The sequence below is a fragment of the Phocoena phocoena genome, chromosome 14 (assembly GCF_963924675.1).
Source record: "Phocoena phocoena chromosome 14, mPhoPho1.1, whole genome shotgun sequence".
In the NCBI taxonomy this organism is placed as follows: domain Eukaryota; kingdom Metazoa; phylum Chordata; class Mammalia; order Artiodactyla; family Phocoenidae; genus Phocoena; species Phocoena phocoena.
This window is the reverse complement of record NC_089232.1, coordinates 29364508-29376846: the sequence shown is the minus strand read 5'-3', so window position 1 is coordinate 29376846 and position 12339 is coordinate 29364508.

Below are 12339 nucleotides of genomic sequence, written 5' to 3'. Positions count from 1 at the left end.
TATTTACCAGTGAATCTGTTTTAATTGTTGGAATCCTTAATTTTATTCAATATCTGGTAGGGCAAGCCCAGCCACCTGCAACATTTCCCTCTTCACACTTCTAGTCTTCCAGAGAAAGTTACAATAATTTTGTCAAGATTTCCCTAAGAAAAAAACCTCGTTGAGATTTTGATTGGAATTTGTTATTTATAGCGTCATTGGGACAACTGAAAACTTATATCGTTGATTCTTCTTGGAAAAGAGTCTCTCCTCTTGTCTCATTTTGAGTTTCTCTCTAAAATTTTTCTCTTTTCTTTGCATAAATCTTGTCCATTTCTTGTTGAGTTAATTCCCATGACTTTTGTTGCTGCTGTAAATGCAACATATTTCCATAATATGCTCTAACGGCTTGCTCATTATCATAAAAAAGGTATCGGTTTTACATCTCTATTTCTGTATTTTGTGACTGCTACCCTACTAAACTCATTACTTAGCTCTCTAACTTTTTCCATTGATTTTTGTTTTGAGAGGTTCAAATTACAAAAAAAAGAAATCCCCTGAAAATGAGGATGATAATGTTTCCACCTTGGGAATATTTGTGACTCTTATTTTATCCTCTTGTTTAATCCCATTGCTAGAACTTCCAGAACATTAATAATAGTGGAGAGGTAAAGGCATCCTTATCTTGTTCCTGAGCTTAACTGGATGTCACTAATATTTTCACAGTTAATTATGCTGTTGCTTTGGTTTGAGAGAGACTATCTTTGTAATACGAAAGGAGTGTTCTTCCATTCTTATTTTATTTACAAAACAGCACCAGGAATGGATGGCAAAGTCTTGGAATTTTTCTAAAACTCTCATTTACTGAGCCCTGATTATGTGTCCAGCTGTGTGCCGAGAGTTTTATATTCATTATTTAATTTAATCTGTACATGTCTCTGACTTTAGACATTATTTTCCAAACTTGAAGATAGGGAAAGTGCCCAAGGTCCACAGTTAGGAAGCGAAAAAAGGCAGGATTTGTACTCAGTCTTTCTGATTTCAAAACCTAAGCTCTTAAGACAGCGATAATGTGGTTTTTCTCCTTGATCTACTAACATAATTGATCACATTAAGAGATTTCCTGATATTGAATAACATTTGCTTTGCTAATGTTAGCCCTGCTGGTATAATGGTGTATTGTTATTTTACACATTTGGTTGCATTCGATTTTCTAATATTTCGTTTCTATATTTGTGACATTGGGCTGCAATTTCTCTTTTACCTTTCTGACTGGTTGGCTTTTGTGTCGGGGCAACACTGACCTACTAAAATGACTTGGGAATGATCTGTTCCTTGATTCACCTCTGAAATGGTCTGGGTTTGATACTTTTTTGCACATCTTTTTCAGCTTCATCCAGGATTATTCATCTATACAGCTTTTCTATCACTTCTTCAATCAAATTTGATCATTTTTATTTTCCCAGAAAACCATCCACTTCATTGAGATTTTCAAGTTTATTAGCATAAAGTCATAAACCTGTTCCTCTATATTTTTCGTTTACTGAATACCAATTCTCATTTCTGCACGATCACATTTTCCTTTTCTTGATTAGCCTTGCCAATGGTTTCTCTAAGTCATTGGTCTTTTAAAAGAGCCAGACTCTGAATGCATTCATCAATTTATGTTTCCCATTTTCTAATTCATTAATTTCCGGGGGTTTTGTTATTAGCTTCTCCTTCTTGTTTCTTTGGGTTGTGGTGGTGATGGTGGTGGTAGTTTGCTTTTCTCTTTCTGGCATCTGGAAATAAATGTTTGCCTCATTTATTTCTCTGTGTGGTCATCATGATCATTATGTTCTATACTGCCCATTATGGATGTCTGTATCCCCCTCTTCGACCCAAGAGTGACTTAGAAAAGTGACGTTTAATTTCCCAAGTGGTTCAGTGCTTTTGGTGTTTGTTTATCGTATGGTTTTTAATTTCTAGTTTTCTTAATTCTGGTCAGAGAATGAGACCTGTACAATTTGTACATTTTAGAGGTTATTGATAATGTGTTTGAGACCTGGCATAAGAACAACTTTTGAAAATGTTCTCAACAGTGTTTGAAGAGAATGTATATCCTGCTTGTAGGATCCCCTCAGATGACCTCTGAGCAAGCTGGAAGGATGGAGAAAACATGACTTTAATTCCCCCCCGGGCCAATCCAACCAGCTCCTTCAGAAAGAGGAAAAGAGACCAAGGGTGTGGATCTGTGGATGGCAAAGGCACCTCCAGGAGGGGATGGCAGGAGCACCCCACCCTGTCCTCCTTTCCTGCTCGAGGCAGGACCCAGGGTGGCCTGGAAGCTCTCGCTCCGGACACTTGGGGCAGGTGAGGGCGTGGGCCCCCTCTAGGAGTGTGGTTTGGCTGCTTGGGGTCCCAATTTTGCCCACTTATTGAACGGGAAATGGCAGAGGGGCCAGGTGGAGCCACAAGGTGTCATTGCAACCAGCCAGACTCTGAGAACAGCTCTGCTCCCGACTGACCCTTCTCGCCCAAGTGTGACAGGGGAGGGGAGGAGGCGGGTTGAGGGAAGAGACGAGTCATTTAATCCTGACACAAACTCAAAGAGAACCTAATTACCCTTGGCTTAACTGCTTTATCTTGCTTAGAAAAAAACAAAGTGCAGTGATATGGGTCTAGACATCCCGACATGCACATGTGTGACCCGCACAGACTCTCAGAGCGGCACATTGGGACATGCCAGCACTGCAGGGCCCCTGGTCCACATCTCTCGGGGGCAAGCCCGTGCCCTTGCTTTTGCTTTCTGAGTCCCTTCTCCCAGTTCTCTCTCTCTCTTTGCCCCTCACCCCAAGACCCTTCCTTCTCTTCTTCATTACCCAATTATGTGGAAGGATCTAGCCCTCTTCTATAGCCTGCACACTGGGCCTGGATCGTACAGTGGCATCAGAAATCTCCTTTACTCCTGTCTCCCATCATCAGCCCTTTAAGCTTTATTCAGTGAGCGGTGTTCTTTTATCCCCAACCCTTGGGTTAAAAATTGGAGCATTATTTTTTTTTCTCTATCTCACTTTCAGATAATAAAAATTGCTTGAAGTCCCAAATAGTGACTAAATTCGAAGCATTCAGGCCCCTGAGTGTGAATAAAATCCTCAAACCTGATTTTAATTTTCTCCCCTATGGGGGTGAGGGGGGTGTCTATAGGGGGCAACTGGGGGTGGGCATTGGGCATAAGACTTGTTTTCTCTTTCACTGCCTGGCACTCCGCTACCTCCCCTGGCCAGTAGCTATGGCATCTGCCCCTCCAGGGCTGGGGGTCTTGGGAGGGAGGAGAGGAAGAAGGAGTAAGGAGATGGGTGACAGAAGAGTTTCCACCTGACAGGTACTGTTACAAAATCGCTTTACACTCTGTGATTTAAAGATGACTTTCTGAGCGTGCACCTCCACGGGAACCCCCTGCTGCACTTGCTTTGAAGGGGGAGATGCATTTTCTCCCTTGGCCCGTTCCTATTTTCACTGTCACGAGAAGGGCCCACAGCCCTCAGGCCAGTTGGTGAGCTCTCAACCACGAGGCTCACTCTGGTCCATGAGAAACGGGCACCCCCAGACCAGCCCTCGGTGGAAGTCACCTCAGTCCCCGTGTGGCCAATCTCCCTCTGCCCTGCCAGCTCAGCCTCTGCTCAGGAAGCTGTCAGACCCCAGTCCGCTGCATCCCCACATCCAGGACACGCAGACCAAGCTCTCCCAGGCCCTGAGGTTTGGGGGAGACTGAGGCTCACTCATGCCCACATTCTCCAAGGAGACCCTCCCTCTCAAATCCTCTCTAACCCCAACCACCTGGCCCTTACTCGGTGGTTTTACAAAGGGCCCAAGTCACAAAATCAGTTTCTTACTAAGTCTGTTGTCACTTCTGCATATGGTCTCTGCAGTCGTTCACCACTTGGGTGCACACTGAAATCGCCTGAGGTGTTTTTAAAAATACATGGGCTTCCCTGGTGGCGCAGTGGTTGAGAGTCCGCCTGCCGATGCAGGGGACACGGGTTCGTGCCCCGGTCCAGGAAGATCCCACATGCCGCGGAGCGGCTGGGCCCGTGAGCCATGGCCGCTGAGCCTGCGCGTCCGGAGCCTGTGCTCTGCAATGGGAGAGGCCACAACAGTGAGAGGCCCACGTAACGCAAAAAAAAAAAAAAAAAAAAAAAAAACTAATACCTGGACCCCAGCCCCCAGCTTCTCATTTAATCGGCGCGGGGTGTGGCCTGGCCATTGGGATTTTTAAAAGCTCTCCAGCTGGTCCCAACGAACAGCCAAGAATGGGAATGGGTGTCCTGGCCCATTGCTTCTCAAAGTCAAGTGTGCTTGTGCTGGGCCCAGGTTGCTGTTAAACGGCAGGTCCTCGTTCCGCAGGTGTGGCCTGGGGTCCAGAGTCTGCATTTCTAACAAGCTGGCTCCCAGGTAACATCGATGTACCTGATCTGAAGACCACGATTTGAACATCAAAGAGCTGGAATACCTATGTGCCTTGGTAAAACTCTGCTTTTTTTTATATAGGCTTTATTTTTTAGAGCAGTTTTAGATTCACAGCAATATTGAGCAGAAGGTACAGCATTTTCCCATCTACCTCCTGCCCCTACACAGGCACAGCTTCCCCCAGCATCAATATCCCACAAAAGAGGTGAATCTACACTGACACATTATAATCACCCAAAGTCCATAATTTACATTAGGGTTCACTCTTGGCATTGTACATTTTTGACAGAAGTGTAATGACGTGTATTCACGACTATCACACAGAGTAGTTTCACCCCTTAAAAGTCCTCTGCACTCAGCCTATTCATCTCTCTCTCCCCGCTAACCTCTTGCAAACACTGAAAACTGATTTTTAACCTTATTACATATTTACAATTTTTTAAATCCTAAGAAGGTACCTTCCTGAACAAAGAAGGCAATCGTGGCTCTAATAGCTGAGTTTCCCAACCTCCACAGTATTATCTGGGGCCAAGGTAATCCTTTGTGGTGGGAGCTTTCCTGTGCATTATAGGATTTCAGCAGCATCCCCAGTTTTTACCCACTAGCTGCTGGCAGGTAGCAATACCCTTACCAAGTTGTGACAACCAAAAATGTCCCCTGGAGTTACCAAATATTCCCGGGTGGAATGGGTGCAAAATCACCTCTAGTCAAGAACCACTGATTTATAGCAACACAAAGAACATGCAGAAGTTTAAAAATTTTTATATTTAGAACTTCATTCACTTATCAATTATACTACGGAGCCAATACTATTGTGTGCCAGAGTTCTCGTGCTGGGGATAGAAAAGCGAACAAACCAAATGCTTATATAATAATGTCAAGTAGTGATAATTTTATGTGCAGAAAATAAACAAAGAAAGCAGGATGAGAACATAGTGATAGCCTAGAGCCAGCAGGGAAAATCCTATCATGAAGAGACAAGGAAGGCCTCTTTGAGGAGGTGACTTTCTAACTTTCAAAAACATGCAGTGACGATGAGTCAGGTAAGTATGGGTGAGGCAGAGGTCTGGTTATCCCCAGCTAAGGGAAAGCTGGTGTAAAGGCACTGAGGAGAGAGTGTGATCTAATCCCAGAATAAAATCTTGGGCTAGGCTGAGGATGAGGTGTTTGTGCTCCTTTCTCTCCCAACAGACTCTGAAGGGAGCAGAGCAGCTTTAGAAGGGGATTCTGCACTATTCAAACAAAACCTTGGGAGTCTCCACTTTTCCCCTTTACTTTACTGTTATATACATGGTATTCAATTTCTCTACAACTCTTTTTAGTTCCCTCAATTTGTCAAATACAGGGATTCATATGTTTTAAACCCCCAGTAATACAATGGATTTGTGAATTTCTTCTTTTGTAATAGTTTTTGCTTTCTGTTTTTTAATGAGATGTTATTTGGTTCATAAAAGTTTTGCCATGTATCTTTATTGTGGACTGACACTTTTGATCAATATTAACACTCTCTTATTTGCATTTTCTCTTGAATTTTACCTCATATGCTTTCAATATCGCTACTTCTGCTTTTTTTGTTGTTGTTTGCATTTCCTGAATATAATACTTTCACATTCATTTATTTTTCACTTTTCCATAACATCGTATGTTTCTGATAAACAGAATACTTTAATTTTTTTATACAATCTAAAAGTTTTCAACTATTAATAGTAGAATTTCATACATTCATATTTGAATGAAACTTTTATGTTTGGCATTGTTTTTGTTATAATATTTTGTGCTTGCTTTATTTCCTTGCTGTTTCTTTTTTCTGAATTTTGCTTAGTTGATCAATTTCTCTTGGCTTGATTTTCTGTAATAATTTGAAAGTTATGTACATATAGAATAAAACAAAATATTTAAAACAAAATATTCTACCAACTTCAAGAATTAAACAATATCTATAACCACATTGAAATTGGTTGAGAAATTTAGGGCACTTCCTTCTTTGCTTTTCCCTCATCTTAAATTTTTGTCAGAATAATTATATAGTTGGGATTTACATTTCTTTCCCTTCAAGAATTATTTTTGACATTTGTATTTGGTTTCATAACCATGTTCCAAACAATGATTTAGACATTAACTATTCTTTACTGGTTTAATTACTCATGGTTGTTTCTTTTGTACCACCTCTTCCATTCTTGGGTTCTTTATTTTGACTCATTTCTCAGTTGATTGGTGGACCTTTTGGGGCATTATTTTTCAGGCGGATTATGTGAGTCCTTACATGTCTGAGAATGTCTTTCTCTTGACCCATGTATGAATGACATCATAGTTACTTAAAGAATTCTTCACATTTGTTGCTTCTAAAAATTCAGCAAATATTGCTTCATGGTCTTCTAGAATTTAGAGTTACCTTAGTAAAGTCTGGGACAAGCCCATTTTTTCTATGTGGGTAAACTTCTTCTTTCCTAAAAAATGAAAATGTTTTTCCTTTATCCTTGAAACTTGAGATTTTATAAAGATACAAGTATGCATGTGTCGCTCCACATTAATTTCAGCCATTAAATCTGATGGCTTACACCTTCCTTCACATCAGAGAAAATTTCTTCTGTTATTCCTTTGATTATAGAAATAGTAGATTACAGAAAATAATTAAACAAAATCTTTAACTAGAACGTTTTTTGGATTTTTTTTCTGTTCAGTTTTATTAAGACATAATTAACATACAGCACTCTATAAGTTTAAAATGTACATTATAATGACCTGATTTACATATATTGTGAAATGATTACCACAGTAAGTTTAGTGAACAGCCATCACTTCACATAATTGCCAAAAAAAGAAAGAGAAAATGTTTTTTTCTTGTGATGAGATCTTTTAAGATCTACTCTCGTTGCAATTTTCAAATATACCATACAGCAGTGTTAACTATAGTCATCATGTTCTACATTACATCCCCAGTGATTATTTATCTTATAACAGAAAATTTGTACCTTTTGACCACCTTCTTCCAGTTCCCCCACTCACCACCTCCACCTCTGTTAACCACATCATTTTCTATGAGTTTGGTTTGTTGTTGTTTATTTCACATATAAGTGAGATTATATAGTATTTGTCTTTCTCTCTCTTAACTAGAAACTTTAAATGAGTATAAAAAAATCTCCACTATAGCTGGCTCCTAATAGACTCAATAAATATATGCTGAATGAATGACAAGTGGATGAAAGAATGAATCTTTTTTTCTCCTTCTTCTTTGTTCTCTTCATCTTCCGATTATACAAACGTTATATCACCTGTATTCTCTATGTCACTTACGTTTTCCTTCTGGTATTTAATAGAAATTCTCAAGCTAGTTTTCTAATATTATTTGTTTTTATACTATTCACATCTTATAATTTTATGTTAGTGATTTTTCATATAAAAGAAATTTTTGTAATTGTAATTACTCTTTTCTCACAGGTGCAATGAAAATTGTAGAAACTGTAAAGAGAGATGTAGTATTTTATTTCTTTTCATTTTGGTGTTTTTTCCTCCTATTTCTTGCAGTGACTCTGCTCCACAGGAGAATAGTTGTTCAGTTTCCTTGGTCTAACAACCCTCCAAAAAGTCTCCAAAAGAGCCCCACCTCCTGCTATTCCTGCCCTTCTGTGTTCCCCCTGCACAGTGAACCAGGGTGACCTGTGAGACCAATGGTGTCTCACTACCATGCAGACATTATGGTGTATGACTTTTGAGGCTAGGTTATAAAGGCATTGTTGTTTCCTCCTTGTGCTCTGGGATCTCTCACTCCGGAGGAAGCCCACCATCATGTCATGAGGACACCCAAGCAACCCTGGGGAGAGGTCCACCTGGAAAAGAAATAAGGAGTCCTGCCAACAGTAGCTAGTGCCAACTTGTCAGCTGTGTGAGTGAGCTACCTTGGAAGCAGACCATCCCAACCCAACAAGCCTTCAGATGACAGTAGCCCAATCAACATATTGGAGGACCACCCTCATGACAGTCCCCAGGCAAGAACCACCCCCTCCATGTCTCTCCCAACCTCCTGACCCACAGAAATTTTGAGAGATAGTGTTTATTGTTGTTTGACACTACTAAGTTTTAGGATAATTTGTTAAGCAGCCATACATAACTGATGTAGTCCCCTTCTTTTGAACTACTTGGTCATTTCAATAAATGTTACTTACCCAGTATTGGAGTTTGAGATAGGTTGTGCCAGAAAGCATGTGGGTCTCTGTTCAACACTTTCATCCTACAGGAGGGAGAAGAGAAAGATTGAGCTCTGCTGTAACTTTACTTTTCCTGTCAAGAGGTCTATTGGTTCTTGCTGAATACAAAAGTTTCTATGGCTCAGTAAGCCTGGCGCCAGGTGCTTCCTCACTGTGCAGAAGGGCTTTCTGTAGGGGCATATTTGAATGCTAGTGTTAGCAAAGGCCTCTCCCACCTCCCAAACATTAGAGCCAGCAAGCTACCCAGCCATCCTTTTTATCATCTCTGCCAACCATGAGGTCACAGTGATGGTCTTCTTCCTTGTTTGTATAGATCTCCCTGGAAACTACATTGAGTCTCCAAGAGACTGCTACAGGTCCCAGCAAGTTCACATTGCAAGGCATTCAAGAGCCAAATGCCCTCTTTCCTGCCATGAAACCATTCATCTCTATTAAATTAACTCATCAGACCATAGAGTTTAGACTATGTTCTTGATGGAAGCATTAGGGCAGTATCAGGAGTGAACAACCACACAGGAAGAACAAACTTTGGGAAACAGTCTTGACATCATCTTGTAAAGCTGAATGCTCCCACTCATGTATCCTACAACCTATTTCTAAAGAACCTCTGGAATTTGTCCATCAGGTCACATGAACATTCATAGTAGCACTGCCTATGGAGAAAACAACATGGAAACGATCCACTGTAGAATGGATAGATAAATCAAGGTATGTTTAAATATATAATAGAATATTATACAGTAGTGAAAAAAATTAACCACAACTCCACCTATCAACATAATTTTGTGGAATCTCAAAATCCATAACGTGGAGCAAAAGAAATGAGTAAAAGAAGAATGATTCTATTTACAAGATGGTAGGCAACACGAGCTATTGTTTTGCTTAAGGCTACATTCCAAGGTAGGAAACAGAATAATAAGCCCTAAATTGAAGAGGATGGAAAGGGAATAGTGTGCATTTGAGGTGAGTTTCCCTGGGTCAGTACCAGGTCTGGCAGAGTTCATTTTCTCATCCTGAGTGGTGGTTCCACCGTATTTGCTTTATTGTTATTCTTTAATGCTCTTCAATATGTAAGAAATACTTCACAATGCAACAAATCAAAAAGAAAAGATTCTCACAGCTTCATGACCCAGGACTTTACACTGAGGGCTCCTTCTAGACTCGGCAACTGAGCATTCACTCTCTTTGCCCCCAACCTCCCCCTACAAGTCTCACAGGCTGCAGCCCCTCCCTCTGCCAGGAATCCCCACCCCCTTCCCCAGGAGGAGCTGCATTAGCTGGTTCTCAGTCTCAGGCAGCCTCTCTGTCCATCCAGATTGGCACCAGCCTGACACCTCTTGGTTAGCACCTCCCTGGACCGCCTTGAACAGGAGGCAATAAATCCCTTCTTGCGCGTAAGCTTGTTTGAGTGGGGATTCTGTCACTTGCAACTGAAAGAATCCCGAATAATACATGTTTGCTTATTGAGCATTTCTCAAAATGGCCTGTTCTGACATGCACGAGAAAGTCTGAGGATTTTTATTTGATCCCTTCAAGTGCCTGGTTCCGAGGGGACTCATTCACTGAATCAGTACCCTGGGCGACACTAGCAGGTGGACAGACACTGGCCTGAGAGCCAAGACAGGTCGCACAAACAGTTCCAGCCTCAGCTGCTGGCTGGATAAGGGCAAGTCGCTTTTCCTCCCTGGACCTCAGTTACTTCACCTGTAAAGTGGAAAGTTTGGACCAAATGAAGTTCACATCTATTTTAACCTCATGGTCTCTACTTGTTAAACATTTACCGAGTGCCAGGGTCACTGACAAGTGACAAAGTGACTTTAGTGACCAGGGTCACTAAAGAGGCCTTGTTCTCCTTGAGAAGACAGGGCCACACACAGCACTCAACAGTACAAGCGGAGGCTGACTCGAGGGCAGATTCCCATATGGGCACTGAAAGAAGTCGCAGGGGAGGGGGCGGAGCAGGAGACATCCCCTGGAGCTGAGTGTCCTGTTAGTTCAGAAAAGGCTGAAGAGGTCAGAACCAAGGGTGGGTTGGGGGAGAGGTGAAAGTCATGAGTTCAGGTCTGTAGACCATGGGGTGAGTGCAGCATCAGGCCAACAGGGAATGGAAATGTGGGGAGCCGTGGTGTGGAGGAGTTTTTGAAGCTTTCTGGAGGGGGTGCCGTGTCCACTCCTCAGGTGTGAGACCTTCTCCACGGCTGCAGGATGCAGTGTCACCATCAGACACGCCCCAGTGTCAAGTGTTCAGTCTGTAGGAAAGCCTCAGGATGTTCTAACACCAGGCCTCCAGCAGCTGTGCTGGGTTTGACCCCATTCGGTGGCTGACAGAGCCCGTGGCAGGGAACACCTGTGGTTCCACGCCACACCTGCTGCACTCCATCTGCAACTGGCGGGTGTTTGGAGGATAATTGTGCAGGACCTGGTGGTTTGTGGCCGGGCCAAGGGAGGGAGGTGAGAGGTGAGAGTTATCTTATTGGAAACGAATTCTGTGGCCTGGTCTCCCAAAAAGGGAGCTGGCCTCCTACAGGGTCCCCCAAACTAGCCTCAGCCCAGTGCCAAGAGGTTAGTTCCACAAGAAGGTGGATGGGGCAGAGAGCTGCATTACCCAGTGGGGACGGAATCCTGACCACGCAGCCTAGGAGCCCCACAACTGTAGTCCTTCTCCCAGACACCACATCTGTCCCGGCAGCCCCCAAATGAGGTGAGTGACAAGGACCCAAATACCCTGCTGGCCCCGGGGCTGGAAGCTCCCCACAATCAACTCCTCCAGAAGACCCAGCAAATGTGTGCGCCCTGATCACAGGTCTCTGTTTGCTGGTCACAAGGGAAAAGTGTTCCCTGTGGGAGGTTTTCTGCCTGGAATTGGCTTGAAATTCTCTTTGTTATTGAGACAGCAGTTCTGCTACAGTCTCCCACTAAGTCTCCTCAGGCCTATCATCTCCCCGAACCGTTAGCCTCGCAACAGGTCAGGACTCACTCCATCACACAGCTAGAAAGGGTCAGAGCTGCAAATGCCCATGTGCACCGCAGGCCAAGCATCCCAGAGGGGCTGGAGGAGGCGTGCTTCCCACCCTCCTTGCGGTCATCTGGGAAGCTCCTCTCTCCCTCCAGGCACTCATGGCAGGACTGACAGTCTCATTCCCACCATCACCCCACAGGGGTAAGCATGTGACCCCAGCCACGTACTGGACCCCACCCACAGCCAGAGCCTTCCTTGGCATTGTTGTATGAACAGAGAGAGAGCTCTCCTTCCACCGGAGTTGCATGGACGGGGCAGTCCATGGCCAACCTCCCCCCTACTCTCTCAGAATGGAGCCAGACACAGACAATCAGATGGGGGATTGCATCTGAACCCCAGGACCAGTGTGCCTGAGCTGGACTTGGCAGCTCTGGGAGCCAGTGGGTCCTATTTCTTGTTGCTTGTAAATGAAAGAGTCTTGACTGACACCGCCCTAACAAACAGGATACTGTGTGCCTGGACCTTCACTCATCAGCTGTCACTGCAGCCCTCACCCACCTCAGTCCACCATGCAGCACTTGTGGCCCTGCAGCCTCAGCTTCAACATGATGAGGACCTCGGTCCTGGACAGTCCCTTTCTGCAGCTCAGAGCATAGGTGCAGAGCCAGGGCACGGTGCCCACGCATCCCAGGGACTGGGTGGCGTTTGAGCGCAGCTGGCGGGCCTCAGCCGGGAGCCCCAGCCGGG